Source organism: Macaca fascicularis, chromosome 1 (genome assembly GCF_037993035.2).
Source record: "Macaca fascicularis isolate 582-1 chromosome 1, T2T-MFA8v1.1".
Taxonomy (NCBI): domain Eukaryota; kingdom Metazoa; phylum Chordata; class Mammalia; order Primates; family Cercopithecidae; genus Macaca; species Macaca fascicularis.
The window spans coordinates 79,858,983-79,886,782 of record NC_088375.1 but is presented as its reverse complement, the minus strand read 5'-3'; the positions used below and the strand labels follow the sequence as shown (position 1 = coordinate 79,886,782).

The following is a 27,800-nucleotide window of genomic DNA, read 5'->3' as shown; positions in this document are numbered from 1 at the left end:
TACATATATGAAGAGATATATATGCATATGTGTATATATGTATATACGCATATAAACTAGCACAGGGAATTCTGGTTTAGATGCTAGAAAAGCTGGGTTTCAAATTCAACTCAACCCTAACTAATTCTAGTGCCTAACAATCATCTCATTTATGCAAGCATCAGCTTCACAAAAAATAAAGTGATGAACTTAGATAATTCCCAGAGTGTCACTAAACTCTATCTTTTCAAAAGTTTAAATTCCTAGAACTAAGAAAGTGGTTTCAGAATGAAGATTCTGGGCCTCTCCATCTGGCCTGACCGTGGTATGACCTGGAGCACTCTCCTCCACAGCTGCTGGCTGGTAGTCCTGGTAAAGCAGCAGGAATGTTTTCCAGGTTGATCTCTCCAGGTAGATACAACAGAAGCATCCTGAAGTGTCCTAAGTTGAGCATGTCCATGGGTCCCCAAATTTCCCACAAAACCTCTTCCCTGGTCTATAGAAGATCTTCTAGATTGAAGAGGTCTTTTGGCATTGTGCTTGTTTTTACTACCTGGGATGCGGAGTTACTAGTGTTCCATGACTTGATGTTCACCTACCTGAGCAGGTCACTCAGTATCACTCATTAGAACATTGACACAGATCAATTAATGAAATTGGACCAATGTCACCTATTTCAGTGAATACTTTTTCAGGGGAAATTGGACTCAAATAGTGGAGTGAAGAGGAAAAAGGCTAGAGGAGGTGTGTAAGGAGACTCAGGCTAGCTACCTGGAGTGGGGTGGCTAAAGAGAGTGTGGGCCAGTAGAGAGGCTTCACTGCACTCAAGCTGCCTGCAGGAGTTTGGATTGTGTCCAAGCAGAAGATCAGTTTCACTAGTGGCTAAAATCTTGGGCCTGGAGGAGATTCTTGGAAATTTCTTAGCTCAGTGCTCTGGTCCCTGACAAGAAGTCGCCTTTGTCATCTAGAAGAGAAAAATTATGTTATCTATCACTTATTGAGTGCCTACTATGTGACAGATATTATTTCTAAACCTCACAAGTATCCTGAAAAATAGGTATAATGTATTTGTTTTTTGTGAGAACCACAGGATCAGGGGGTGACACTTTCCCAAAGCCACTCAGCAGGGGTGAAGTTTTCTCAGACCCTGAAGTTGGTGTCTTTTTCGCTCTGCCAGAAGTCCATGGTAGCCATGTTAGTCTTACAGACCTCCAAGGAATGGTGGTAATGGTTCCCACCGACTCTTCAGAGAGCCAGTAATACTGATATCAAGGGAGAAAAGCTCCTTCCTACCCCATACAAGTTATTCTTTTTTCCTTTTTTTAAAAAAATTATGTCCACAGTAAAGATAAAGCCCAACTGATTAGCATTCTTTCTATGATTCCACTTCAAAAAGATATTCTTCTAGGTCCTCGTTTTGTGGAAATAGACCTTTGGCTTTAATTGATGGTAGTTATGTTTCTGGTACTGTTGTTGAACTGTGGACTCTTGGCTGAATCTGGACAAGGACAGTGAGTGGCCTCTCTTGGTGAAAGTCCAACTCACCCATGGAGGCCCATCAGCGCCTCTACGTTGTCTCCCCAATCTCTTCACTCTCACATGCTGTTTCATACATATTTATTATAAGGCTTGCAATACTTTATTTTGTACCATAATGTGATGATTTATTTTGTGTTAGTTTAAGTGGGCCATGAAGCGCTCAGATTAAGCATTGTCTCTGGGTGTGTCTGTGAGGTTGTGTCTGGATGAGATTAGCATTTCATTGAAAACATTTAGTAAAGTAGACTGATTTCCCAATGTGGTTGGGCATCATGCAATTTGTTATGGACTTAAGTAGAACAAAAGGTAGATGTAGGAGGAATTTACCCTTTTATTCCTGCCTCACTCTTTGAGCTGGGACATTTCATATCCTCTTCTTTTACCCTGGGACTGTAATTTACATCATTGGCTCTCCTGGTCCTCAGGCCTTCTAAGACTGAATTATATCACCAACTTTCCTGAGTCTCCAGCTTGCAGACGGCATACTGTGGGACTTCTTAACCTCCAGAATCGTGTGAGCCAATTCCTTAGTGCATGTGTGTGTCTGTGTGTGTGTGTGTGTGTGTGTGTGTGTGTCCTGTTGGTTATGTTCCTCTGGAGAATCCTAATACATATGGCAATTTATCTACTAGACTAATTGCCATTATTAGGTAAAGAATGAGTCTTCCTAATGTAACAAGGTAATTTGTAGCAAGATTAATGGTCTGTGTTTTTCTTGCTGATGTATGTTTTCCCCGCTTTACATTCTAAGAAGAGACCCAAACCTTTGTATACACTGTCTTGACTGAATAGTTATTAGTGGCTTTTGTGGTAGAGGGCCCAAAGCAGATGTTGCCAGACTCCCAGAAGATGACCTCTAAGCAGTTTTCTGACAGCAAATCTCATCTGTACAAATTAGAGGAAAATTTTTCAGAGCACAGGGGATCCAAGGTTTTGAATGAATAGAATATTCTTGCATGAGAAGGGAAATGCTTTTCTTGGGAAGAGGTATGGTTCTATAGTTTCTGTTAAGTAGTAGGACCTAGCACCTGGCTTCCATGAAAGATTCTGAAGGGAGGTCAGGCTCTCAGATGGAAATGGTTTCTTGGTCACTTTGGGAGGTTGGTCACTATCTGGGCAGACATTCCTATTCCCTAATTAGGCAGACAACAGCAGAGCTGTTCACCTTCAAAGGACAATAAGCAGGTCATCAATAACCAATGTGGACTAAAGGCCAAAGGCCCTTTCTAAAAACCTGGACTAGGTAAGGCCTCCAAGATTCTTACATGGCTCTAAAAGAAAAAAACAGCCTTCCCTAAACATGTCATGATAAACATTATACTTTTGCAGTTACCTTGACCAGTGAGGGTTTAAAGCAGATTGAATTTTTCTTAAAACAAGTAAGAGTTTTACGCTACCTTAGATGAGAGTAATAAAATACAGTGTCATCTAACACCTTCATCTTTCCTTATCCTACAGTGACTACCATACTGACTCTCTGGTTCATAATGGCTGCCCAATATATCTTTTGGGTCACTGTTTCAGGGATCGCAAGACCAACTTGAGTTCCATGATTCACTAGAAGGACTCATTATATTTATAGCTAAGGTTTATTAGAGCAGCAGGAGAAGGATATGCATTGGGTAGAGTCTACAGAGGTCAGACATAGGCTTCTGAATCCTTGACCATGTGGGGCTACACAAAACATGCTTTTTCTCTAGAAATAAATTATAGGTGCATGTGCAGAGTGTCTCTATCTAGGGAAGTCCATTCTAGTTTCAGGGACTGAGGCTTTTAGGGGGGGCTGATAATGTAGGGACACACTTGTATGTGACCAGTCATAGTAATCAAAACCCGGAACCCAAAACGAAACCAGGTACGTCATGAATCTTGGTAAACAACAATGACAAATCTTGACATGTACAGCATGCCCCCTTCTCCAGGCATACACAATATGAAAACACCAGGGGCTAGCCAAGTGTGAATCATGGTTTTAGGCCCTCTAGGGACATGCAATGACTGAGCACCCGGTTCTGCTGTGTTAATTCTTTCCTCATAGTTTCACAGTAAACATGTGAAATTTATAAAGATATATAAAGAGAATTATAAAATCACCAAATATTTAAATACCACAATCTCACTAGCTGTCTTTCTGTTTGAGGTCACTTTACATGCATAAACACACGCACATATACAATTTTTAAAATTACTTCATTGCACACCTGTTAACCTTAGAGAACAACAGAGTTTTATCGAGATGTGTTGCTGACATCAAACATGCCACCTCAGTCTCTTGGTGACCCTCACAACTGCATTTATTACCCTCCCAAGTGTATTCTTGGAACTTTATACTTTTATCCTACATCTTATCACTTTGCATAATCAGTGCCCATATATTGATGCTTCCCCTTATGCAGAAGGGAAGCTTCTTGACTACCTAGACTAAATATTACTCGTAGATATAATCTCAGTGCCTGGCTTATGACATGAGAGCTACTGGATAGTCAATAAATGTTTTTCAAATGAATGAATGAGTGAATGAATAAATTTTTGTCTGCCAACTTCGAACCTCCAGTTAAGGTTCGTTCCTCAGCAAAATGTCTTCAACCTATTATGCTACTTTGCTTTTCAACCAGAACTGAATATTACATATAAAATCTCCAGGCTCTACTGCACTGTTATGTTGAAGTCTTCTCCCAGGCATTTTACAGTTGGTAGGAGAGCTACTAGATCTTTACATAGCATTAGGATGGGAAGATTTAGTCTCAGCCACCTTTTCACATGCCCGGAATGTGAGAAGTCTGCATAAGATTCAGCCCCAAATTCAAGCATAGTTCCCCACCACCCTATCTCCCCCACATTTTATCCTCACTGCAGTGGGCAGGTGATGGCAAAGCTTTTGATACTTTCCTTCTCCCCACCCCATTTTTCTTTTTCTTTCTTTTTTTTTTTTTTTTTTTTTTTGACTCTATCTTTTTAAAACTTTGACTGTTTTCTAACATTTCTTTTTCCTGTTTCCTCCTATATATTTCAGTGAAGCACCCATCAATTTCCCCTTACTCTAGGGATTTACATTTTTGTGCTTGTTGTGGCCACTGCTCCCAAAGTGACTATAATACAGAGGATCCCATGACCCTTCAGAGCAGGCTGGACACCAGCACCAGAAACTCTGAAAACCTAAAAGTCAAGAATAATGTTTTTGCATTTTCCTGTCCCTCCCAAAATTTCATTTTTAAGTGGTGAAACCTCTTTAACAAGAGGTTTCAAAAATAATGTAAAAAGTATTGCTTGCAAGATTTGAAAATAAGCCAATTCAACAAATCCAAAATAAAAAGCTAAAAAAAGAACCGGTTTATTTTCTGTTCATTTGGCATGAGGGGGAGATAAGGCAATATACTTTTAGCCTCAGAGTATCATGAACTTGGCCATATTTCAGAGGCCCTGACTAAAATATATTCAAAGTATGCTTACAATTCGCCCCTAAAGTTCAAGGCAGAATAGAACAGTCTGTGGGCCTATTTTCAGTTTTTAATTTTTTTTTTTGAAAAAAGAAAAAAAGAAGGACAACAGATAATAGAATCCATATTAACTTAAGAAGTTTATTTTGTAAATATATTTCCCCACCATCACCACCTCACTACACCGAAACCCCAAATATATTCCAACACATTGCATTCAAAGCTCAGCCTTTCTAAACCAAGACCATTTTTAATTGGGTAAACATTTTTATTTTATCCAATGTATAACCTTTCCTAAATGAAGATTCTTCATACATAATGATCTCATATTTTTTTCTATCTAAATCTTGGACTTCCAAGAAATAGAATCACAAAGACTCCTCTTGCCTATTTTAACCTGCTCAATATACAGATATCCAGTGGAGTGGATCATAGTAGCCTTTCTTGCAAGAAAACTGCCTAAGTCGTTATCATTTCATTATTTATGAAAAATTTACTTTGTGTCCAGCCCGGGCTGGAGGCAGCCTAACGGAGCAGGTGGATGGGCATTTGAATCCCACAGATCTGGGTTTGGGTTCCAGTTTTGTAATTTACTAGTATTCTTAAAGTTGGCCAAGATACTTAGCTTCTATGAGCTCCAGCTTCTTTCTTTGTAAAATGGATACAATAATAACTATTTTACCAATTAGGGTAAGAATTAAAATAAGAAAATGTATGTAAAGCTCTTAGCTCAGTTCCTGGTTCCACTAAAATGTAGTCAATAATTTTTAGTTATTGCTACAATAAAGATGAAATGAATTTCAAGGGATAATGTATGATTCCCACTTTTAAAACACTATTCTCATCTCATTCAGTTGAGACCAACATTCACAAAGCATGAAGAACACTAAAGGATAATGTTGAAATAAATACTAAATTATTTGATTTGGTCTGTATGGATTAAAAGGTTTGTTAATAGGATTGGAAACTCAAGCATACCAATACTGAAGATTTTTGTGGACATGAAATACACAATTAGGCTAATTACATTAATTAAAAATAAACTTATTATAAATTACAAATTAAATACAAAAAGCTTTCATGTATTTTTTATTCTAGTTTGTGTATTTCTGAATTCTTGGACAGCTAATGAAAGGAAAGGGGACGACTCTTTTCTGCCTATTTTGAAAGGTTAGCTATTTGTTAGTGCTGAGGGCATTGGCAGGTTGATGAACTAAAAGGTAGCTTTTTTGAACAGTTTTCTTGCTGGTCTAAGTCAGTGTTATGCTGTGGGTCCTAGCTTCCAAGGATGGATCACAGAGAAGAGGCAAAACTGCAAGCCCGGCTGCAACCCATAATCAAGCCACATTCCTAAATTCAGGCTCTGTTTCCAAAGTGAGTTTTTGTTGGGTGAGGGTTCAGGGAATATATTCATCAAATGCTCCAAGCACAATGTCACCCTCCCCATAATTTTAGAGTAAACAAAACCTCAGTGAGTGGCAGGTATGAAATATTGTAGACAGGGTCAAGACCATTTCAGAGGCTCTTGCAGCCCCTCATGTACTCAGTAGGATAAGAGGAGTTGTGGCTGGCCCCTGCCTGACAGAGAGGTCACTGCCTTGAGACATGGGACCAAAGCGCAGGACAAGACTTGGTGATTACAGCATGGTCAGGAATACAAGCTCTGTTCCCCTTTCAGGCTTCGACTTGGACTTCAGTTGAGGGCGAAGAAGTTTCTGAGAAGAAATTTAGAGCTAGAGATTTGACATTAGAAGACATCTTAAAGATGATCCAATCCCAGAAACATTCTGAAGCTTGAGTTCCTTCTGTTCCATCTTCCCAAGCAGTTGATCAGCCTTTCTGTGAGAACAGCTGCTGATGGGAAACGGATCCTTCTCCACATGCAGACATTTCTTTCTCAGGATTTTTCTTGCAGATATTGATTTACTTTTAGATTAGAAAGTTCCTGAAGAGTGACTGCATCCTATTTACCTTTGTAAGCCCAACATCTAGTACAGAACCTGGCACATAGTAAGTGCTTATTGAATAATAATAGCTAACAGTTATTGTGTGCTTAGTATATGCCAAACCCTATACCAATAGCCATCCCTGCATTGATTCGTTTAATTTTCAAATTAGCCCTTGGGATAGGTATTATTTTTATCTCTATTTTAACAGAATTGAACAAAGAGACTCAGAGACTAAACAAATTGCCTAAGGTCACATACTAGCTAATGACAATGTAGGGACTTAACGCAAGTATGTAGCTTTGAGTTTGCCTGCTTAATTGCTATTTTAGATAGATGAAAAAAATAAATTAATAAATGAGAAAAATCAGCACACTTGTAATTTCTACCATTGATCTTAATTTCCTTCTGTGGCTAGCTGAGTCAAATTCTTCTTCCACATGACATGAGTCATGTTTAAAGACAGCCTCAGGTTATCTTTCCCTTCTTCTTCCCTTTTTCAGGCTACACATCATTGTTCATATGTTCCTCATATGAATGGTTTCAGGTACCTTCATCCTCCAAATACCTTATATGGACTCAATAAATGCATTTCCTTAAAATTATTTTTTGGCTATTAATATTGCATCTTTTACCGGGGTAATAAAGTTCTGCCCTGATTACCTCCAGCACAAATGCCTGGCTTCTGTGCAGACGCTGCAGTAATGAGCCCCAACACCCTCCCTCACCTCATGGCCCTGGACCCAGAGTTCTGTCTGGTCAGCATGGATCCTCATAGACAATTACATCTCTAACAACTCTCATATACTTTGTATACTCTCCAGGGTGCATTATATGTGTGTATGAGTATTCATAAGTTTAGATGCTAATAATATATAGATAGATACACCAGTGCATAACTGATCTCTCTCTCTATATATATATAGCTCTCTCTGTATATATGTGTATATATAGAGAGATATATATGTGTATGTGTACATATACATATATATGTGTGTGTGTGTGTGTGTGTGTGTGTGTATATATAGAGAGAGAGAGAGAGAGAGAGATCAGTTATCTTATCAGATGCTCATAACAGCCTCTCCTAAGGCAGGTGGATATAAACACCCTAACTCATGCTACATGACTTACAAAGGAGACACAACCAATCCCTAACAGATCAAGAGCCTGAACGAGGACTGGCTCCCAGTTTCTGGCCCCTTGTTTAGGGCTCTTTCTGTTGCACCATGCAGCTTTGTAATCTAGATGCCTCGAAAGCTACTTTCCACTCTTAGCCCTGCAGCCTTCTCAGTTGTGGATCTAACATGAAGGGAGTCTGAGAGCTAAGTTATAAGTAAGACTCATGTTGGCCCCAGGAAGGAAGGAAGGAGATAAATGGTCTGCCAAACCGCCATTCATCACAAGGCCCCAGCCAGTGCACTGCATCTCAACAGCCCCTGGTTTCTCAAGGTAGAGCTCTTCTTTCCCTTGCCCTCCTCTCTTTTTTCTTAATGGGTGCTGCAGTCAGGTGCTTTTATACTTATATGGATGCATTTCTATTACTTTTATATTTACATTGATGCATCTCTACTGCCACATCTCTCTCTTACCATCACCATGCCGCCTAAATCTCCTATGAAGCTAAAAGGAGAAAGATGTCTGGAGAAAGCATGCTCTGCATATCCACAGCACAGGTAAACATTTCAGTGAGCATTCGCCAGCCAGAGAAACACTCTGATTGTTTACAATAACATCCTCCTATAAAGCTATCATCCGTACAGCAGGCCCTGTAAACTTCTATGCCGACAGAGTGGGTTAATGAATGGAGCAGTCCAGGTGTAAGCAATGGATGGAGGAAGGTAGGGACTGTGCCACATTGAAAGATGCACGTCCCATCCCAGAGGCAGCTGTTCACTCCAGCTCAGTGTTGCTGCCAGACCTTCTGACTTGTCAAAAGAAGCCAGAAATCTAGGTTTCATAGAACATTTCCCAAATGTTAAGTGTCTGTCATGAATTCAATCAATTAAACATGATAAAGACACCATGTGAGATGTGTGAGTCTCCCAGCTCTCAGTCTGTAGCCTCTGCAATACAAAGAGACTCTTACTGACACAGCAGAGGCTGCTATTCCATTGTACAGATGAAGAACTGAAGCCACGAGAGTTTAAGTATGTTGCACAATGGTACAATTTGTACCTGGCGGAACCAGGTTTGGTCTCACTGGAGAGCCCAACTCTTTCCACCAGGTTGTATTGATTCCCTCACAAAGAAGGGCATCAGAGGCCGGGCACGGTGGCTCACACCTGTAATCCCAGTACTTTGGGAGGTTGAGGTGGGTGGATCGTGAGGTCAGGAGATCGAGACAATCGTGGCCAACATGGTGAAACCCCATCTCTACTACAAATACAAAAATTAGCTGGGCGTGGTAGTGCGTGCCTGTAATCACAGGTACTTTGAGGCAGGAGAATCCCTTGAACCAGGGAGTCAGAGGCTGCAGTGAGCCGATGTCACGCCACTGCTCTCCAGCCTGGTGACATAGCGATACTCCTTCTCAAAAAAAAAAAAAAAAAAAAAAAAACCAAAAAAAACCAACGGCGTTGGAACAAGACACTCAACAAACCAAATGAGGTCTTGATACATGAGTCCTAAAAATAAACGATATGTCTACAAGTAACTGCCTCCCAGAAATGCCTTGTTTTGGTTGGGCCTTGGTGTCCTCATTTGCTAAGCAAGGCAGCAAGACTACAGCATAGCGAAGACTTCTAGAACCAGATAGCGAGTCTTGGAGCAGAGGCTTTGCCTGCTTTGTGAGGTAGTGTCCCTGGAACCCAGCGCAGTGTGTGGCATATAAAAGACCCTCAGAAAAGAATTCCTGTCTGAATGACAATTTTATAAAATACATTATAAAGTACCCCCAATGTTGAAAAGAGTTTCCTCCATTCTTTCATTTAAATCACAGGGAGGTATTGAGTACCTCCTACGAATGTAGTAATGTTCTGTTGGCTCCATGAAATTGATTAAATGAATCATACCTATGTAAAGAGGAGAATAATAATAATAGCTAAGCTTTGCAATGCTGATTTTGTATAACCCAGTACTATTCTAAGCAGGTTGCATTCAGTAATCTAGTTAATCCTTATAATACCCTGTTGAAGTAGGTGTGATTCTTATCCCCATTTTATAGAGGAGAAGGCTGAGGTGAACAGAAGAAATGAATATAAGGTCACATAGTTATAGTAGTTTAGCAGAGCTGGATTTTAACTTAGCCTGTCTCAATCCAGAGTCCACACTCCTAACCACAGTGCTACATACTAGTCAAGAAAGAAATGGTATTTATTAAATCCTCTGTGTGCCAGGTTCTGACCTAGCTAGGCTCATCTGTAAAACAGTAGCTATTTATTCCTTCTAATATTCCAGTAGGTTAATACGTTTATCCTCATCTTCTTATCAAACAATGTAAGCAACTTACTCAGTCACCCAGCTAGCAAACTGTAATAAGAGCTGGAAATGATGGCAGAGCATTTCCAGAAAAAAAGAAAAAAAAAAAAAAAAAAGCCAGGGGCAGAATGGGGACAGCAGAGCAGAGGGGCAAGGACAGGGGGAGTTTCAGGAGGGAGATGGTGCTTCCAGATGGGAGAGAGAAAAGCCGGTTCTCTGCTCCTGTTATCACCTTCAGCTTCCTGTGGCCTTGGCCCATGGGCAGGGTCATTGTTGAAGGCTCAACCCTCTCTCTGTGGCCCAGAGGGCAGCGGTGGCCAGTAGTGTGTCCTGCACCTCAAGCCCCTTACTTGTTTATGCTTCTAGTAGATTATCTGGGGCAGATTCAACATGGCTTATCAAAGGCTCATTTCAGTATTATCTGGCATTTCAGTGACAACAGAGAGGAGCCTGAATTCCTAACACAAGGGTGGATTTTCTGTGAGACACACTTCCATGGAGCTGGAGGACTGCTGCTTCCTCAAGGGGGAGGAGGCACCACAGGAGTCTGGTCTTTGAAGTCCTGCTGATTGCAGGTTTGGGGCAGAGAGGAAATGGAGTTCACCGTCTTTGTGGCAGAGGAGCATATGCCCCAGGAGCCTGGCCTGGGCTTGTGCAGTCTTCGGTGTGGACAGTAAGTGGCAGTGGCAGGGCTGTCTCTCAGAATTAAGCTGTGTGAGTGGCCCAGAGGCTGTGACTTGGGATGGCAGTGCCCTTGGTCAATAAATGAAACAGAAAGCATTGCTCTCTGTGTCCCTCTGACACTGTGACTTGGTTGATTTTTCCAGAAACAAATCCAAACTACTACCAAAACCTACATGCAAATGGTTATCTCAATCCTAATACTAAATGCAAAAGTCATTTTGTCTAAATACTGACCAGATGTGTGACAAACGTATTTTAATGAAGGGCCTTGTGACTCACACAGCAATAATGCATGGGTTCTGCTGTTTTAAATTACCTTTTGATGGTTTGAAAAATCCATGCATTGTTCTAGTGGGAAGCCCACAGTGGAACATTGGAATCTGAGTTCATGGTATGATTTTTCAGATAGAGTTCTTCTGTGCTTAAAGATCCCCACTCAGGGGCTTAGCAGGGTGACACTCTGCCCTATGTTCTGTCCTTTTTCTTTTTCTTTTCGTTCTTTCTTTTTTTTTTTTTTTTTTGCAGTCCTCATGTCCTATGCTTTCTGTCCACTCCTTCTGCCACGAAACTCATCCAGGCCTCATCCTCGTGTACCTGTACCCTCAGGTTAACCTCCTAACGAGATTCCCTGATCTCCATTTCACTGTCACTCCAAGAACTGCTGCCACACAGCTACTCCCTGCCTGTCTTCCTACTCTGCCTATGTCCTTCCATTCTGCCTTCTTATTTTTTGTTTTAATTTTTCTTTCTTCCTGATGGATGCCCCAAACCCTGTGCCAGATATTCTGTTGGGGTTTTCAAAATGAAGAAGAGTGAGTTTCTGCCTCCAAAAGGCTTACAGAGAAAAGGGGAAGAAGGGCATGTAAACCACTAAGTGTGATGTAGATGCTGAAAATTCTGTTATATGCCAGAAATGTATACAAGGTGAAGGTGTAAAACTCAAAGAAGAGAGTGGCTAGTTATATTTAGGGCAGTCATGGGAGACTTTATGGTGGAGGTAATATTTGAGTTGAGTCTTTACAAAGCTGTATGGGTAAGAGAGAAGGCAGACAAGGACACTCCATGCAGAGGAGGACCTGAGATTTATAGGGACTTTTCACCTAACAGGACTTGAGGATAAGATGGTGAGAGACGGGACCAAAGAGTTAGAACAGGGCTAGATGATGTAGGATCTTACATGGCACACTAAAGGCCTTTAGGCTTAGGCCTCGGGGTGCCAGAAATGGATTTTATGAGGGGAAAGTATACGTCATTTTTTATTTTGATAGATTACTACACTTGTAGGTTGGAAGATACCTGAAAAGAGCAAGACAGACAGTGGATTTAAGACTATTAGTCCTGTACCCCAGTGGTCCATGTGAGAAATGACTAAGTCCTGAGTCAAGAAGGTAGCTGTGGATTTCAAGAGAAGGGACTGGATAAGGGAGGTGAAGAAAAGCAGAATCAGGCTGGGCGTGGTGGCTTATGCCTGTAATGCCAGCATTTTGGGAGGCCGAGGTGGGTGGATCACCTGAGGTCAGGAGTTCCAGACCAGCCTGGTCAATGTGGGGAAACCCTGTCTCTACTAAAAATACAAAAATTAGCCGGGCATGGTGGTGCATGCCTGTAGTCCCAGCTACTCGGGAGGCTGAGGCAGGAGAATTGCTTGACCCTAGGAGGCGGATGTTGCAGTGAGCCAAGATCACGCCACTGCACTCCCGCCTGGGTGACAGAGCAAGACTCTGTCTCAAACACAAACAAACAAACTAACAAAACAACAACAAAAATAGAACCAACAGGACCTAGAGTGTGATTGGCATTAATACATAAAACAAAGAGAGGAACTGAGGTCAACTTCAAGGTTTCTGGTTTAATAAATGCCACCAGCTTCCACTCAGCCATGGGAGGTAAACAAACAAGAGAGGAAAAACAGATTGAAGGAAAGAGAATCATGGATGGATAGAACCCGAGGGCCTCAGCAGATACTAGGCAGACATGTCCAGCAGGCAATTGGCAAAACAGAAAAGATACTCTGGTAAGCTCTGACCTCTAGCCATAGATTGAGAATCCTGGTACAAAAGTTGTGTTGAAACAAGGAGAGTGATTGAGATCCTCAAAGAAGAGCATAAAGAAAAGGTAAAAAGGGCCAAGTAAAACCTAAGGAATGTCAGCCTTTAAAGAGGCAGTAGAGAAAGAGAACTCTGCAAATAAAACTGGGAGGAAAACCAAGAATGAACTCTGTGATGCAAGCAAACAGAGAGTAATAATTGATGAAATGACCAAAAAGTGTCATAAAACTAAGAAATCATGGAAAATGAAGGCAAACTTTTTTACACCCTCTGCTCTTATCATTTTCAAGTTCTTAGAACACTTAGAACATCAGTCAAGGTCAACTATGATTGATACCAATTATATTGCCCAAAAGTATTCTTCAGTTTTTTCTTACGCTGTTTTTCACAATGGTGCCTGACTCCTGGGGTCCTTACTCACACTCTTCTCTTCTGATGAAGTCCCAATCTTCTTTCAAAGTCCACTCCAAAATTATCTTTCTTGAAGTCACCCATGACTGAGACATCTCCCCATCAGATCTTCAGTGACTCTTTTCAGAAATTGCCATTAGGCAAAGAACTGCCAGGATCTTTACTAGCAATGGTCATTCTTCCTCCCAAAAATGTGGAAAGTCTTTGAGATAAAAGCACTTATCTTTACACCTGCAACGACTAGGACAAGAAAATCTCACTGTCAGCAGTTAATGCATCACCAGCGTGTTGTAATATATGATATACGTTTTACTTGTGGACTCTCATTTAAATTCCTAAAACATACCCATTAGGTCAAATAACATCATCTCACTTTGCATTGGAGGAAACCAAGTTCAGATAGGATAGATAGGATATACACCATTCAATGACAAGAGGCTAATAAATATTGATGATGATAAAGAAAAATTATTTCTCCTTAGCAGCAAGTACTAAAACTTTTTAACTGAGAAGATGTATTTCTTTTCTATTGCTGCTATAAAAAAATTATTGGGCTGGGTGTGGTGGCTCATGCCTGTAATCCCAGCACTTTGGGAGGCTGAGGTGGGTGGATCACGTGAGGTCAGGAGATCAAGACCAGCTTGGCTGACATGGTGAAACCCCATCTCCACTAAAAATACAAAAAATTAGCCAGGCAGGGCGAGTGTGTCTGTAGTCCCAGCTACTCCAGAGGCTGAGGCAGGAGAATTGCTTGAACTTGGAAGGTGGAGGTTGCAGTGAGCCGAGGTCGCACCACTGTGCTCCAGCCTGGGCAACAAGAGCGAAACTCCATCTCAAAAAAAAAAAATATATATATATATATATTTTATATAAAGTTATGTATATTATTTTATATATAAAATATATATTTATATATATAAAGTTATATATATATATTTATTAGTGCAGATGTGGTGGTTTAAAACATGTATGGTAGATACACCTGACAGCAATCAGTTAACTTAGGCATCCCCTGTGTCGCAGGCACACCTGGTGGATGATAGACACACCTGATAGCAATAACTTAAGAAATGAGGGTTGCCACATGGAGGTGGCCAGAGGAGGGTGCTAACTGAAAGTACTATATAAACTGCATTCTTTTTGCAAGCGCCTTTGGTTCTACCATTCAGTTTGCCGCCACTGGACCGTCCCTGTATGTAAGTGCCCCTAAATAAAACCCTATGTCTCATTTGCTGGCTCCAGGTCTCTTCCTCAGGCTCTTGAAGCTGGTGCCATCCCTATTAAAGTTAATAGGGATCTGGCCTGACAACACAAATTAATCTTACAGTTGTTAGGTTAGAGGCCTAACACAGGTCTAGGTGGCAAACATCAAGTCGTCACAGGACTGTGCCCCTTTCAGAGGGCTCTAGTGAAGAATCTGTTTCCTTACCTTTTCTGGCTCCTAGAGGCCACCTATATTCCTTGGCTCATGACTTTCATCCTTCATCTCCAAGGCCAGCATTGTCACTGTTCTTTGAGCATTCCTCTGTAGTCATATCTGCCTGTGACCACAGCTGGGAAAGGTTTTTTTTTTCTGGAGACAGAGTCTCACTCTGTTGTCAGGCTGGAGTGCAGTGGCGCGATCTTGGCTTACAGAGACCGCTGCCTCTCTGGTTCAAGTGTTTCTCCTGCCTCAGCCTCCCGAGTAGCTGGGACTACAGGCGCCCGCCACCATGCCCTGCTAATTTTTGTATTTGTAGTAGAGACGGGGTTTCACCATGTTGGCCAGGATAGTCTCTATCTCCTGACCTCGTGATCCGCCCACCTCAGCCTCCATAAGTGCTGGGATTACAGGCGTGAGCCACCACACCTGGCCGGTTCTCTTCTTTTAAGGACCAATGTGATTAGATCGTGCCAACCCAGGTAATCAAGTATAATCTCCTCATCTCGAGGTCTTTAACTCAATCACAATTCTAAAGTCCCTTTTCCTATGTAAGGAAATGTATTCATAGGTTCCAGAGATGAGGATATGGACATCTTTGGGAAGCTGTTATTCTACCTACCAGAGAAGACTCTACCTGGGCGTTATTTAAATTCTTAAGCTGTGAAAAACATGAAGGACAAAATAATGTCACTTTCTCCAGATCTCAGGTACCTTATATTAAGAAGTGAAATATTTTTATATTTTATATAGTTGTTTAGATACTTTTTAATGAAAGCTGGGAACCAGTGAGCACATTGTAATATTGTGCTCAAATGTCTTCCAAGTCTCCAGGCCAGATGTGACAAATGGCTTAAGTGCCAGACCCATATTTCCAAATGTCTTCATCTGACTATGAGCTTGCGAATCCAAACTATGTTTAAAGAGCTGCACGTAAATCCCAAACACAGCAGGTCCAAAACTGAATGCATCATTCCCCAGTCCTATTCTCTTTCCCCATTTCCAAATCCCAGTTAGCAGTGTCATCATTCCCTCAGTCCTCAAACATTAAGATTAACCTTAGCTCCTCTTCATCCCACACAGCTCATGGACCAATAAATCCTACCATTTCTACTTTAGGTCTGTATCTGGAATTTGGTGTTTCTCCCATTCCCAGTTGTTGTTATTATTATTATTATTAAAGCATCTTCATTTTATACCTGAATTTTTTCAGTAGGATCCTAACTTATTTCTCTTCTCCAGTTTATTCTTCTTTTTAGCCATGCCTTCCCTGTGCTACCAGCATTAACTTTCCAGAAAGACAAATCTGATCATATCGCCTGTCTTCTGAAGAAACTTCTGCAAGTCCTCATAACTTACACAAAAGTATATACGGAAAACAATTAAAAAGCATACTCCAAAGAAAATGGGAGAGGGGGAGACAATGCCTCTCTTCTTTTCAACCCATATATCTGTCACAAGTGCTATGTGACTATAATCCCTGCAGATCTTTATGTCCTTGCCCAGGAGAAGACAAACTGTCTCATAAAGGTAAGTCTGAAACTCGGACAAATGTGTCATTTTCTACTAGCTCTTCTACAGGCACAGAGCCACACAGAATTTCAGACCCATAAACACCCCAGATTTTTGGATTACAAAAACAGCAAATATATGTAAATCAGCAGTACCAAATGTCTACACAGGGAATAACTCTCCCCTAGCCCTCACTTATGAGCCCACACAAGAAAAAGGAGGGCATCCGAGGGCTTGTTTATCCTGGCTGCCACATGCAAAGGAAGTATGCAAAGCCAATAATGACTAATGTCCTCAAATATTACTTATTACTCATATAGCATAATCACAATAAATACTCAGAGGCCCACACACTATTTGTTTGTTTTGCTGTTTGAACCACAATTTAATGTCTACTCAGAGTGGCATCTCCATAAAAGAACTATTAGCTTACTGAGCTAAACTATATTTAAAGAGCAGTCAATTCTATGGATTCTTTGCTCTTAATTTGCAGCTAAGTTCCAATTAAACCTGTGTTGTATTTAATCAAGTTAAATTGCAGAGACTGTTGAGATAGAAATAAATTTAAAATGACTGTCTGGAAGCAGTTAGACGGTGACTTCACCGATCCTGATTAGAGAAGGATGTAGAGATACTTAATTACAGAGCATAAATCAATACTCTTTCTATGAGAAGGTACCACTGTGTATGTCTAGACAACATGTATTTATTGAAGGCTCACTGCCTGGGCATTGTGGAGATAGCTAAAAATATATACGACACAGTTGATTCCAATAAGAATTGAGCCTGCAGAGTACCCTTGCTGAGGGATATACCAATGATGCCAGAGACAGCTTAGGTAATTCCCATTGCCATAATGATCAGTTACCTAAGAGTAAACCAGGTTGCTTGATAATTGATCTTATTTCCATCTTGTAAAGGATAGTAACACTTGCCCCTTTTCACCTTTATAAGTCAGTTATACAATGGTTAACATCCATAGAATGCCAAATGTGTCCCAGCACTGTTCGAAAGACTGTATACATATAAATTTATTCAGTCTCTGCAACATCCCTCAAAAGTAGGTATTGTTCTTCCCATTTTGCAGATGAAGAAACCAAGGTACAGATAGTTTAAGTCCTATGTTTATGGTCACACAGCACTTCCATTGGTGGAGATGGCTTTATGAACTGCCCATATCTTGTTATATAACGCTGATGATTAGAGAATTCTTCCTATGTTAAGTTCAAGTCTCCCTTTAACTTCTACCCAGCTGGTCATGGTTCTGTCCTCTAGATCCAAACAAAATAGATATAACTGTTTCTCCCCATGTCAGCCCTTTGATATTTCAAGACAGTGGTCATATCTCCTCTCCAGTCTTCTTTATCCTAGACTAAGAAACCCAAATTCTTGAAACCATTTCAAATCTATCTAGTTTGGAGAGATCCTCACTCTGCTGTTATCTGAGTGATGGACACTTGGCTCTCGTTGTGCAAACAACAAGAAAGTAGCCCTAGTTAGCATTAAACAGACCATTCCCCAGCTATAAATGGAGGGAAAAGGGTCATTTTTATAGATAATGTTTCTTTGACCTACTTATCCCATAGTCAAATTAGCAAGACCCATAAACACATTATCATATTTAATAAAAACAGCTAGTGTATATTATGGCTTATTACCTACCAGTCACTACTCTAGGATTTATGTTTGAATTTATCTAATTATCACAACAAATATATGAATTAGAAACTATTTTTATTTCTGTTCTGATGAAGAAACAGAGGCATGGAGAAGTTATGATTTGATACTATATTCTACCCCATATGACCCAATGAATAGCTCTTCATAAGGAATAATACCAGAGAAGTACCATAGTGACTTGAATAAGGACATATTTAAGGAACTAATAGAGTGTGGTCTTTAATAGGCTCTTAAACTTTGCCTTCTGTGTCAAAGCAACATCTTGCTTCATGAGTATCTCACAATTATCAGATTTTAAGTTGTGTATAGCAAGAATGAAACACCTCCTCAGACTCAGATGAGACCAACCACTCATGGGCCACTAGTCAATTTCCACCATCCTGGCTGATCAGAATCTGCCCCGGTGATGGGCCATGGTTCAGCTAGAGAATGAGCCCCAGGTCAGTGGGGAACAGGCTGTCAGCCAGGAACAGTATTATAATGTGGGTATGAAATGTTTGCCTTTGCCTCTAGGCTTCCTCAAGTCTGTTTCATGATAGCAACGGTGGCATTTTGTTGCTGCAAGACATTCAATATCCTGGAAACAGTATGTATATATGTGTGTGCATGTGTGTATAAAAGTCTGGCCTTTGTAGTTAGTGTCTATTTCACCCACAATGATGGGCTTTTAAAGTGAAAACATTCCTGTAGGTTGGCACAATTCCGACCTCGTAACATGATAGTACAGGGAGAAAGAGGGAGACTAGAATTTTAAAGACAAGTCCTTGGAGTAAAAAGTGAGCAAGGAGAGTGTTGGAGGTGATTTAAAAAATGAAGTTAGGGGTAGGAGGAGTATGGAGAGAAAGAAGAAAATGAGACAAAATTGGACAATCCTAGAACCAGAGAAAAGGGTAGTAAAATAAAATCCAGGTCCTAAAAACACAAAATGTCAGGGTCCTAAACACACAGCAAAAGTTCAGTGCCCATAGGGCATGTGGCATGATCATGGGGTGGGTTAGATAAAAACTACAGATGATGGCAAACATACAATGTGGCTGAAAGAGGATGCAGAGATGACTCCCCTGCCAGTAGAATGGTAAGCCACGGATTCCAGCCTATTATCGCTATTGGTTTTAGGTGAAAGCCTGCTATTTAAACCAACGGGGAAAGAAGTTTTCACAAGGTATCAAGTAAGCACCTGCCAGGTGACATGATGGATTTTTTTCAGGCAAGGTAGAACAGTAGTAACCATGTGTCCCAATGATTCCACTCCAATATGGCCTTTACCCCCAGGTGCATGCATCTTCCCATTTTCCTTTTTCACTGGTTCTCACTGTTCTCTTCCCTGTCACCCAAGAAGAGAGGCTCCTCGTGGGGATGTCACATCATAGACATTTTCACGGTATGCCAAAAAAGGGAAAGCCACCCTTTTCTCCTGGACTGTACCTCTCAGCAGTATCTCCGTTGCTTATTCTAGATGGATGCCATTGGTGTTGGGTGACTACAGATGCCATGGCAATATATTTCCAGGCAAGAAAAGCCTATCACACTTTGCCTGGAGGCATCTGATCTTTCCATGCATTAAGCACTCAGCACAGCCTCACTGTGCAAGAGGGAATTGCATCTGTTTCTTTTCATGGCCACCCAAAACCAAGCAGTCATTCCATCTCAGGGCCCAAGCTGGCCAGCTGATAGGAGAATTGAGAATGAGCTGGGATCTGCTCCCTGAATCGTCCACCAGCTGTCTGCACAACCTCAGAGGCAGACCTGACCTGTTTTCATGACAAACCATGATGTTAGGAGAAGGGAAATCCAGCTGGGTGAGTCAGTCCCAGGTGGGCTTCTTAGCACCATCTGGAGGCTTCATCCTCCGGGCTGCACATGGAGCACGCTCAGTCTGGAAGTCATTAGGAGAACATAAGCCCAGAAAACTCTGATGTCATCTTTAAAAGTGTGAAAAGTTGACCCTAACACTACTCTCCCAAACTATACGCTTCTGGTTGACCCAAATTTTCCAGCATATGCACTAATCTTTTCACCATGGAATTGTCTGTGTGGCGCCAAAACACACTAATGAGATGCTGCCAAGCTTAACTCCAGCCATATTCAGCTATTTTGTTGTAGTCTCCAGGTAAATTTTACTGGCTTATTTCTATGTAAGCTGGGGTTACAGGGCCAGCTCTTTTCCACATTCTTGACACAAAATGGATGCTAACTATGGGCATCAAGAGGGCCTCTGGGATATGGTCAACAGGAGCTACCAAGAATGTGCCCACACCTGAGTTCAGATTGCTGCATGTTCCATCCATCTGCTGGCTCTTCCTTTTGGCAGGAGACCCACTGGAGCCTCAGCACTCTCCACGGGAGGCCCACTGACCCATCTGCCCTGGTGACATTGACCTTGCTGTATTGACCATCCCAGGGCTGAGGGACAAGTAGAACCTGGCAATCATCTTTTCAAAGTTGACAATTTGAAGTTACCAAGTAACTTCAAAGCAATGCTAGCAAGTTTGCTGCAAAGGGAAAGGGCAATCTGCTTTTTTTTTCTTTTCTTTTCTTTTCTTCCTTCCTTTTGTTTAATACAGATTTTCAGGCTCTATCTTAGCCCTATTGATTTAGTTTTAATAAACTCTTAACTATTTAGTTTTAATAAACAGATTAGTAACCACTGGTCTAAAATGGTCTGAAATGTTTTACTTAGTTTTGATCTAGTTGTAAGCTTATGAATATGATTGCAGGTACAAACTTGGGTCTATAATTCTCTGATTGTTTTATTCCCTTGGCTGGGTTGACATTCTTCCTTCCCTTTGCCTCTTTGTAATGATTCAGGCATGAGAAAAAGTTGTGCTTTCATTGCTGTTGCACTTTTGCAGGCTAAGCATGCATGGAGGAGGTGACCAGGTGTCTGCACTTGTGCTTTCTCATTTGTAAAAGCAAGCTCCTAGAGCTCACCTCAGACCATGATGTATCCACAGACGTTTTCATGGAAACAGTGTAAGAGAAAATGTTGGTGATCAGTAAGTTCCAGAAATTGAGAATTTACTAAGAATGTTATGGCACATCCTTCAATGCAATACTGTGCAGTTTTAAAATTATATTTTCAAATTTTGCATACATAGGCTCTTTGCATGGTAAACATCTATAGGAGAATATTAGCTGAAAAGTAGTGTACAACTTTTATGCATCATATCTCAACTACTTAAAATATGCATGAAAATATATTGAAAATAGACTCACTAAAATATTAACAGTGGTTTTCTCTGAGTGGAAGGGATTTTTTATATTTTAATATAATTTTTTAGATTAAAAAATTCCACAATGACTATATTATAACTTTTATATTAAAGTGTCAAAGGCTATTCAACAAATTTTACATGGATATTATGGGAATAAAATGAGATAAATGGAAAGCAGCTCAAAATATGTGGGTGAGCATTGTTGTTTTTGTGGTAATTCAACTTTAGGGGAAACAGTAAGGAAGTTTTAATTGAAAAGTTATCCAACAACAGATTGCACTTTCTTCATTGGTGGGTGATAGTTGCATGCCAAATTTGCACATCACTCAGCTCTTCTTCAAACAATGATGTCAGTTCTTAGAGCACTTTGGTATAGAATAATAATCTGTACCTCTATATCTCAAGGCCCTGACATCCATCGGTTTATTTCACATTGTCCAAAATCACTCCTAGGTAAGTGCACAGGTATTTTGCCCCGTGAATGTGTACCATAGCCTGACTCACTCTCCCTCCCTGGTGCAGCCCTGACTTTGGTTATCACCCCTCAGCTCTTTGGGCAGTAGAGAAACCTGGTGTTGGGTTAGCTGTGGGTGTCGCACAGTCCTCAGAGCTCTACTCCACACTGGTGTGAACCTGTCATGGGCACGGCCACTTTGGGAGATGACATTTGCCCAGGCCAGATGCTCAGGTCTAATCTCGCTTCCTCTTCTTTCATGTCTCCCAAGGAGTGTAATCCCACTCGCTAAATATAAACTGTATCATCTTAAAATACATATCCTCTGCAGCTAGCATTTTTATTTTTCCTCCCAGATGATATTACCAAAGTTTCTATTAATAAAGATAAGGCCAAGTGGCTGAACAAGGCTCTCTACCTCTCTACCAAAGGACGCACCAGGCCTCAATGTGGGTAGATGTGAGCTGCCCCTTTACTTTTCTCTGGGAATGGCCCACGAGACTCTGTCAGGTGGCCATAGCCATCTAAGACCACATGTGCCTGCTTCTTCTTCTTGTCATATTGCAACCAGCCTTGACCCTCAGCACTGCACCTGGAGAGAAGAATCCTTGAGAGACACACTGAGCAAGGTGGGATGAGTAGGAAGACCACAAACCCGGCTAGACCCCAGCTATCCAGCATAGCTGTTGCCTACAATTTCTGGTCTTTACCATCAAATGTCATACACTTCCTAACACCAGAAAGATGCAAATGCTGGAGCAACCTAATGGCCCATACTATCCTGTGTCCTCACTCTGGCAGTGGCCTCGGGAACACCAGGAAGAACTTGATACTCATCCTCACTGATCTCTGCCCACACCATCCAAGAACCTCTAATAAACCCTGCTTACTCCAAACCTAATAATAGCCACATCATATTGAGAGCTTACTACAGGCCAGGCACTTCAAACACATATGACTAATTTTCACAACAACCCATTAAGGTAGCCATTATTCTTTTTAACAGATGCAGAGACCAAGGCTCAGAGAGATGAAATAACTAGCCTAAGTCTGTCGCTCAACAAAGGATTCAAACACAAACCCACTAGAATCTAATTTTCCTAAGCCATTTCACTTTTTCCAAATTCCAGTGTACTGTTTGCAAGCGTTTTAAAGATAATTTGTTCCAAGGGCAGAGGAGCAGATCAAGGATGTGCTACACTTATTCAACCCAGGCTCACTCTACACAACCTTAGTGAGCAGGACATCAATTTGCAGTCATCCCTTATGAAATTGAGATGGAGCACAATGTTACCTGAGCCGTCCCAGTGGGGATTATCCTTTTTGGGACTTAGAATATCAAGCATATTTCTTATAAGAGGAATTGAGGCTATCTAGTATAATTCTATACCAAGGTTTATGAAGTTTGAAGGAATTTGGTTCTAATATTAACAGCTCAAGTGCCTCTGGCCAGAAAGGATGACAAATATACAAATATCTTTCCTAAGATAACACATGGCTGAGGCATGTAAGTCTATAGAAAGAAAAGCCTCTACCAAAAGACTGAATAGTTGATGGCTCATGAAAGCTGCACAAGAAATGGTAGAGCTGTTTGTTATTCCAGGACTTGGGCAGCAGTTTGTCACTGCACTTCCATTGCCCAAAAATGAAGTTTAATGGATGTGGAATTATCTCTTAGTCTAGTTACATAAAGTGTGGGGGTTGGGGAAGCAATTGAGGTGACTTTGAGGGTATCAGTGTTGCACTGAGCTCCCTCAGGACTCTGCCTGGTAACTGGTACTGCCATTAAATTCAAATGGAAAGGCTGGGGGAGGAGGATCAAGTTAAGTGTGACGGGAGGGCTGGGAAAGGCTCAGGGTCATAGGTTCTCCTGGGTCCCTGTTTGTTCAGGACAACCTGATAAAGGCAGGTCTCTCTAGAAGCCCAAAGATGGTACTCTAAGCTGTTCTGCAGATCAGCAGCCAGAACTCAACTAGCAGCCTTGACTCTGCTTTCAGGGAAGGCATTTTTTTGTTGCACCTGTCTTTCCCTTCCTCTATCCATGTATGTTTTGATGTATGTTATCCGAATCCAACTCAAACAACATACTGTGAGTTAAGGCCTAAATATCAGGATGAAAAATAAGAGGATTCAAAAGGATATAGTCCCTACGCCCTGGAAAAGGTTACAATCTCAGGGCACAAGACAATTTTTTAGAGAAACAAAACAAAGTATGTGATGCTGCAAGGTTTCAAAAGAGGAAGAAGTAATATTCTTGCAGAATTCTGATTCTTATATATAATAATTCAATATATGGTAAAAAATAAAGCATTACAGTTCAATGGAAAAATGTGAGATTATCCACTCTCCATTTATAGTAGCATAAAAACTATAAGCATTTTGGAAAAAAATTAGTACAGACATACACAAAGTAAATTAGAACTGGAAAAAAGTGAATTAACTATTAAAAAGAAAACCACAGAAAAATGGGAATAATATAAGTCATCTAAAACCTTGAGAGGTAAGAACTTTTTCAGAATGGAAATAGTGAAAGAAGTTGCAAAGCAATATGGTGAATCACAGATCTGAATCCTTTAACATTGGAAACTACTGTGTGCTTAAAATCTCCACTAAAACATAACCCAAATGAAAAGGGTTTCTCCAACTTCTTCAGAAAAAACCTGCAGCAAGCCAGACTGGCAAAGATTAATATCTTTATTCACCTGCACAGCAATTTTACAGTCAAACCCTCTGAGGAGGGCTGCAATCACCCCATTTTGCAAATAAGGAACTTGACATAGAGTAGCAAAGTAACTCACCAAAGAGAGAAAAAGAGTTCATGGGAGGGTAGGAGCCAGACTCACAGACTCCTTGCTCAGGGACTGGACTTTTCCTGCTTTTTCTACTTTTAATCATCTACCAGTAGCCCCACATGAGTTTCTTCCAGCTGGGACTAGATAAACTATTCACCTTCTCCATATAAGAAGGAAGAACCATAGCTCAGGTGAAATTCAGTCTGAGACAAACTGAACATATTTTTAGAAAAGACTCTTTAAGAGGTGGTTATTTGTCCCAAAGAAAGTAGATATCATTCATTAAGGAGAATTGAAAGAAGAGGCATAGACTGAAAAAATCCACATACAGCTATTCTTTTCCATATAGGTATTCTAAAACACAATGCTTAAAAACAGGTGAATCGATGACTGATTAAAACCAGAATGCTAATAATTGTAAAGCAGGAACTTTCATTTAAATCCTCAAAAGGCGTTAGCATTTAGTTTTGATAATAAATAAGAAAATGATTATAAAATTATTTATTTATTGTTCCATTCATTTTTGAGAGAGTCTTGCTCTGTCGCCCAGGCTGGAGTGCCCTGGCATGATCTTGGCTCACTGTAACCTCCGCCTCCCAGGTGCAAGCAATTCTCCTGTCTCAGCCTCCTGAGTAGCTGGGACTACAGGCACCCGCCACCACGCCCAGATAATTTTTGTATTTTTAGTAGAGACAGGGTTTCACCATATCAGTCAGGCGGGTCTCAAACTCCTGACCTCAAGTGATCGACCTGCCTCGGCCTCCCAAAGTGCTGGGATTACAGGATTGAGCCACCGCGACTGGCCTATAGAAACATTTTCAAGTATTTCGAAGAAAGATACAATATATTCAAGGCATTATTATTTTTGTACATACACATATCTATATATAAATTTTGAGATGGAGTCTAGCTCTGTCACCCAGGCTGTAGTGCAGTGGCGCAATCTTGGCTCACTACGCCTCCACCCCCCGGGTTCAAGTGACTCTCCTACCTCAGCCTCCTGAGTAGCTGGGACTACAGGCACATGCCACAGCACCTGGCTAATTCTTATATTTTTTGTAGAGATGGGGTTTTGCCATGTTGCCCTGGCTGGTCTACGAACTCCTGACCTCAGGTGATCCATACCCTCACCCTCCTGAAGTGCTGGAATTACAGGCGTGAGCCTCTGCAGCCGGCCTACATACATATATTTTATGTGTGTGTGTGTATATACGTATATGTGTGTATATATATATACACACACGCATATATAACCTTAATGCTAATGTTTTCCTATTCTGCAATTACTTTCAAGTTCCTAAACATTGGGCAAGGTTATTTGTGTTTTTAATGCCTGGGCTACATGTAGACACAGCCTACATGTAGACACAGATCTGTGCTAGAGGAGCTCAGAGGTAGGTGAGCTTCCTGGTGGCTGAATGGGGATGGAGAAGAAGTCATGGAAGGGATAAGGATGACAGGCCAGGCAGCTTCTACCCTCACAGAGGCAGAGGCAGAAATGGGCTCTACCCATACTACAGCCACAGGAATGGGAAGAAGGCAAAAATGGAATGTCAGGGAGCTACTACTCCTGCCTTCAGGCCAAAGTCAGGGATCCCAGGCAAGACTTGGGATGAGGAGACCTTGCTTGTCCCAATTAAGTTCCTCAGCAGGGAGAATTAGGCTGTGTGCACTGTAAGTTAAAAAAGTGGAAACATACCTCCTCATTCCCTCAGGCAGAAGCTTAATTAACACAGAACTATAAAATATAACACTCAGTTCTTCAAAAGATAATGTTAGGCAGTAATTCTCAATTTGCATGGCACTGGGTTTAGAAACTTCATGAAGATTTATAGAAAGGGTGAAGCACTGTTACAACTGCTAAATGAGAAAATCTAAATCTTGAGAATGAGTGGCAGGGGAGAATGGAGAAATTATAAATCTGCCAAATGTTTGAGTCAACATCATATTGGAAGATAAATTGAAAACATCTGACTGTGAAAAATCATGGTTGTAGACCGCACTGACAAGCTCTTGGCTAAGATAGTAGAGTATAAAAAGTTGAGCATCACTGCCTTCAACGGTTCTGTCTTTGTGTCAAATTCCCGCTAGTCCAGAAAGGATCGCTTTTCTTAGTAGACTCTATGAATTGGTGAAAAAAGGTCTATGTACAAAATAAACACAAAATGAAGATCAAATAATAAAATATAGAAACCATACATAAACATCTGGACCAAAAGTTTTAAAAAAAACAAACACAGGATCTCCTACAGACATTTCCAAATATGTAGTCACTTAGTTGATTGACAGAATTACAGATATTTCCAAATATATAGTCACGTAGTTGATTGACAGAATTCTCATTTCTTTCTAAGCGCTGAGTATTTTATAGAAGTCACTTCCGTTGTAACACATTTATTCATGTATATTTGCCCTACATAATTTTCATCTTGGTAATATTTCTCCATCTTGAAAAAGCAGTCAAAGGCGTCCTTGAAGGCTTCTTTTAGAAAATGCCCTTTAACAGTACAGCCATGATTAAATCAAATTGTAGGCAGAGGCTTATCCAAGCAAGGCCTGGACAAAAAAAACAAGTTATGTCACTCTTCTACTTTGGACCAGGTGTCCCTCATGCCACACTTCCCCACTTTCCAAAGCTACTGGTTATTCTTAAGAACACTTTCCCAGTGCATAGAAGTATTTAGACTCTAAAGTTTAGAGTTTATAAATTATAGAGACATGATGGCAGTAGAGCATTGCCTTCTCTTTTTCCTTGATAAAATATTTAAGTGACAAATTTTAAAACAGAATAAGAGGAAATCTGACAGGTAAATGCTCTGTAGCCATCTCAAGGGAGACAGATTGTTTTTGAATGTGGCCAAAAAAATAAAAATAAATGAATAACCCTAAATATCTTGTTTAAATCAGTTTGGAAATTTTGAGATAAAAATACCAAAGGAGGAAATGATGGATGTAGTCATCATACATGATCATTCAAATTACCTTAGTAAGAGAGTAATCCACACACTTCCCTCCCTAAACAGCTGAGAACATTATGGATCAGTGATGTAAAGTGACTCATCCTGACACAAAATGAATTAGTAGCAAAGCTAGGGGTAGACCTCAGACCTTTTTTGCTTTTTTTTTTTTTTTTTGCATTTCCTCACCATACAGTACTCTTTAATATGCTGGAACTGAATCCATCTGCTATGGTTTGAATGTTTGTCTCCTCCAAAACTCAAGTGGAACTTTAGATGCTGTTGCACCGGTATTAAGAGGTGGGACTT

At 40.7% G+C, this 27,800-nt stretch overlaps 2 long non-coding RNA genes across 2 annotated transcripts; both read left to right on the top strand.

Annotated features, from left to right (window-relative positions):
• The first annotated feature begins 10,731 nt into the window (after positions 1 to 10,731).
• Positions 10,732 to 16,287, top strand: LOC135968589 (uncharacterized). Its single transcript, XR_010583495.1, has 3 exons — positions 10,732 to 10,991; positions 15,453 to 15,591; positions 16,124 to 16,287. It is a non-coding gene; the product is annotated as an uncharacterized lncRNA (long non-coding RNA).
• A 2,299-nt stretch (positions 16,288 to 18,586) lies between these two features.
• LOC135968588 (uncharacterized) lies at positions 18,587 to 20,731 on the top strand. The gene is made up of 2 exons (XR_010583493.1): positions 18,587 to 18,659; positions 20,385 to 20,731. It is a non-coding gene; the product is annotated as an uncharacterized lncRNA (long non-coding RNA).
• The last annotated feature ends 7,069 nt before the right edge of the window (positions 20,732 to 27,800 follow it).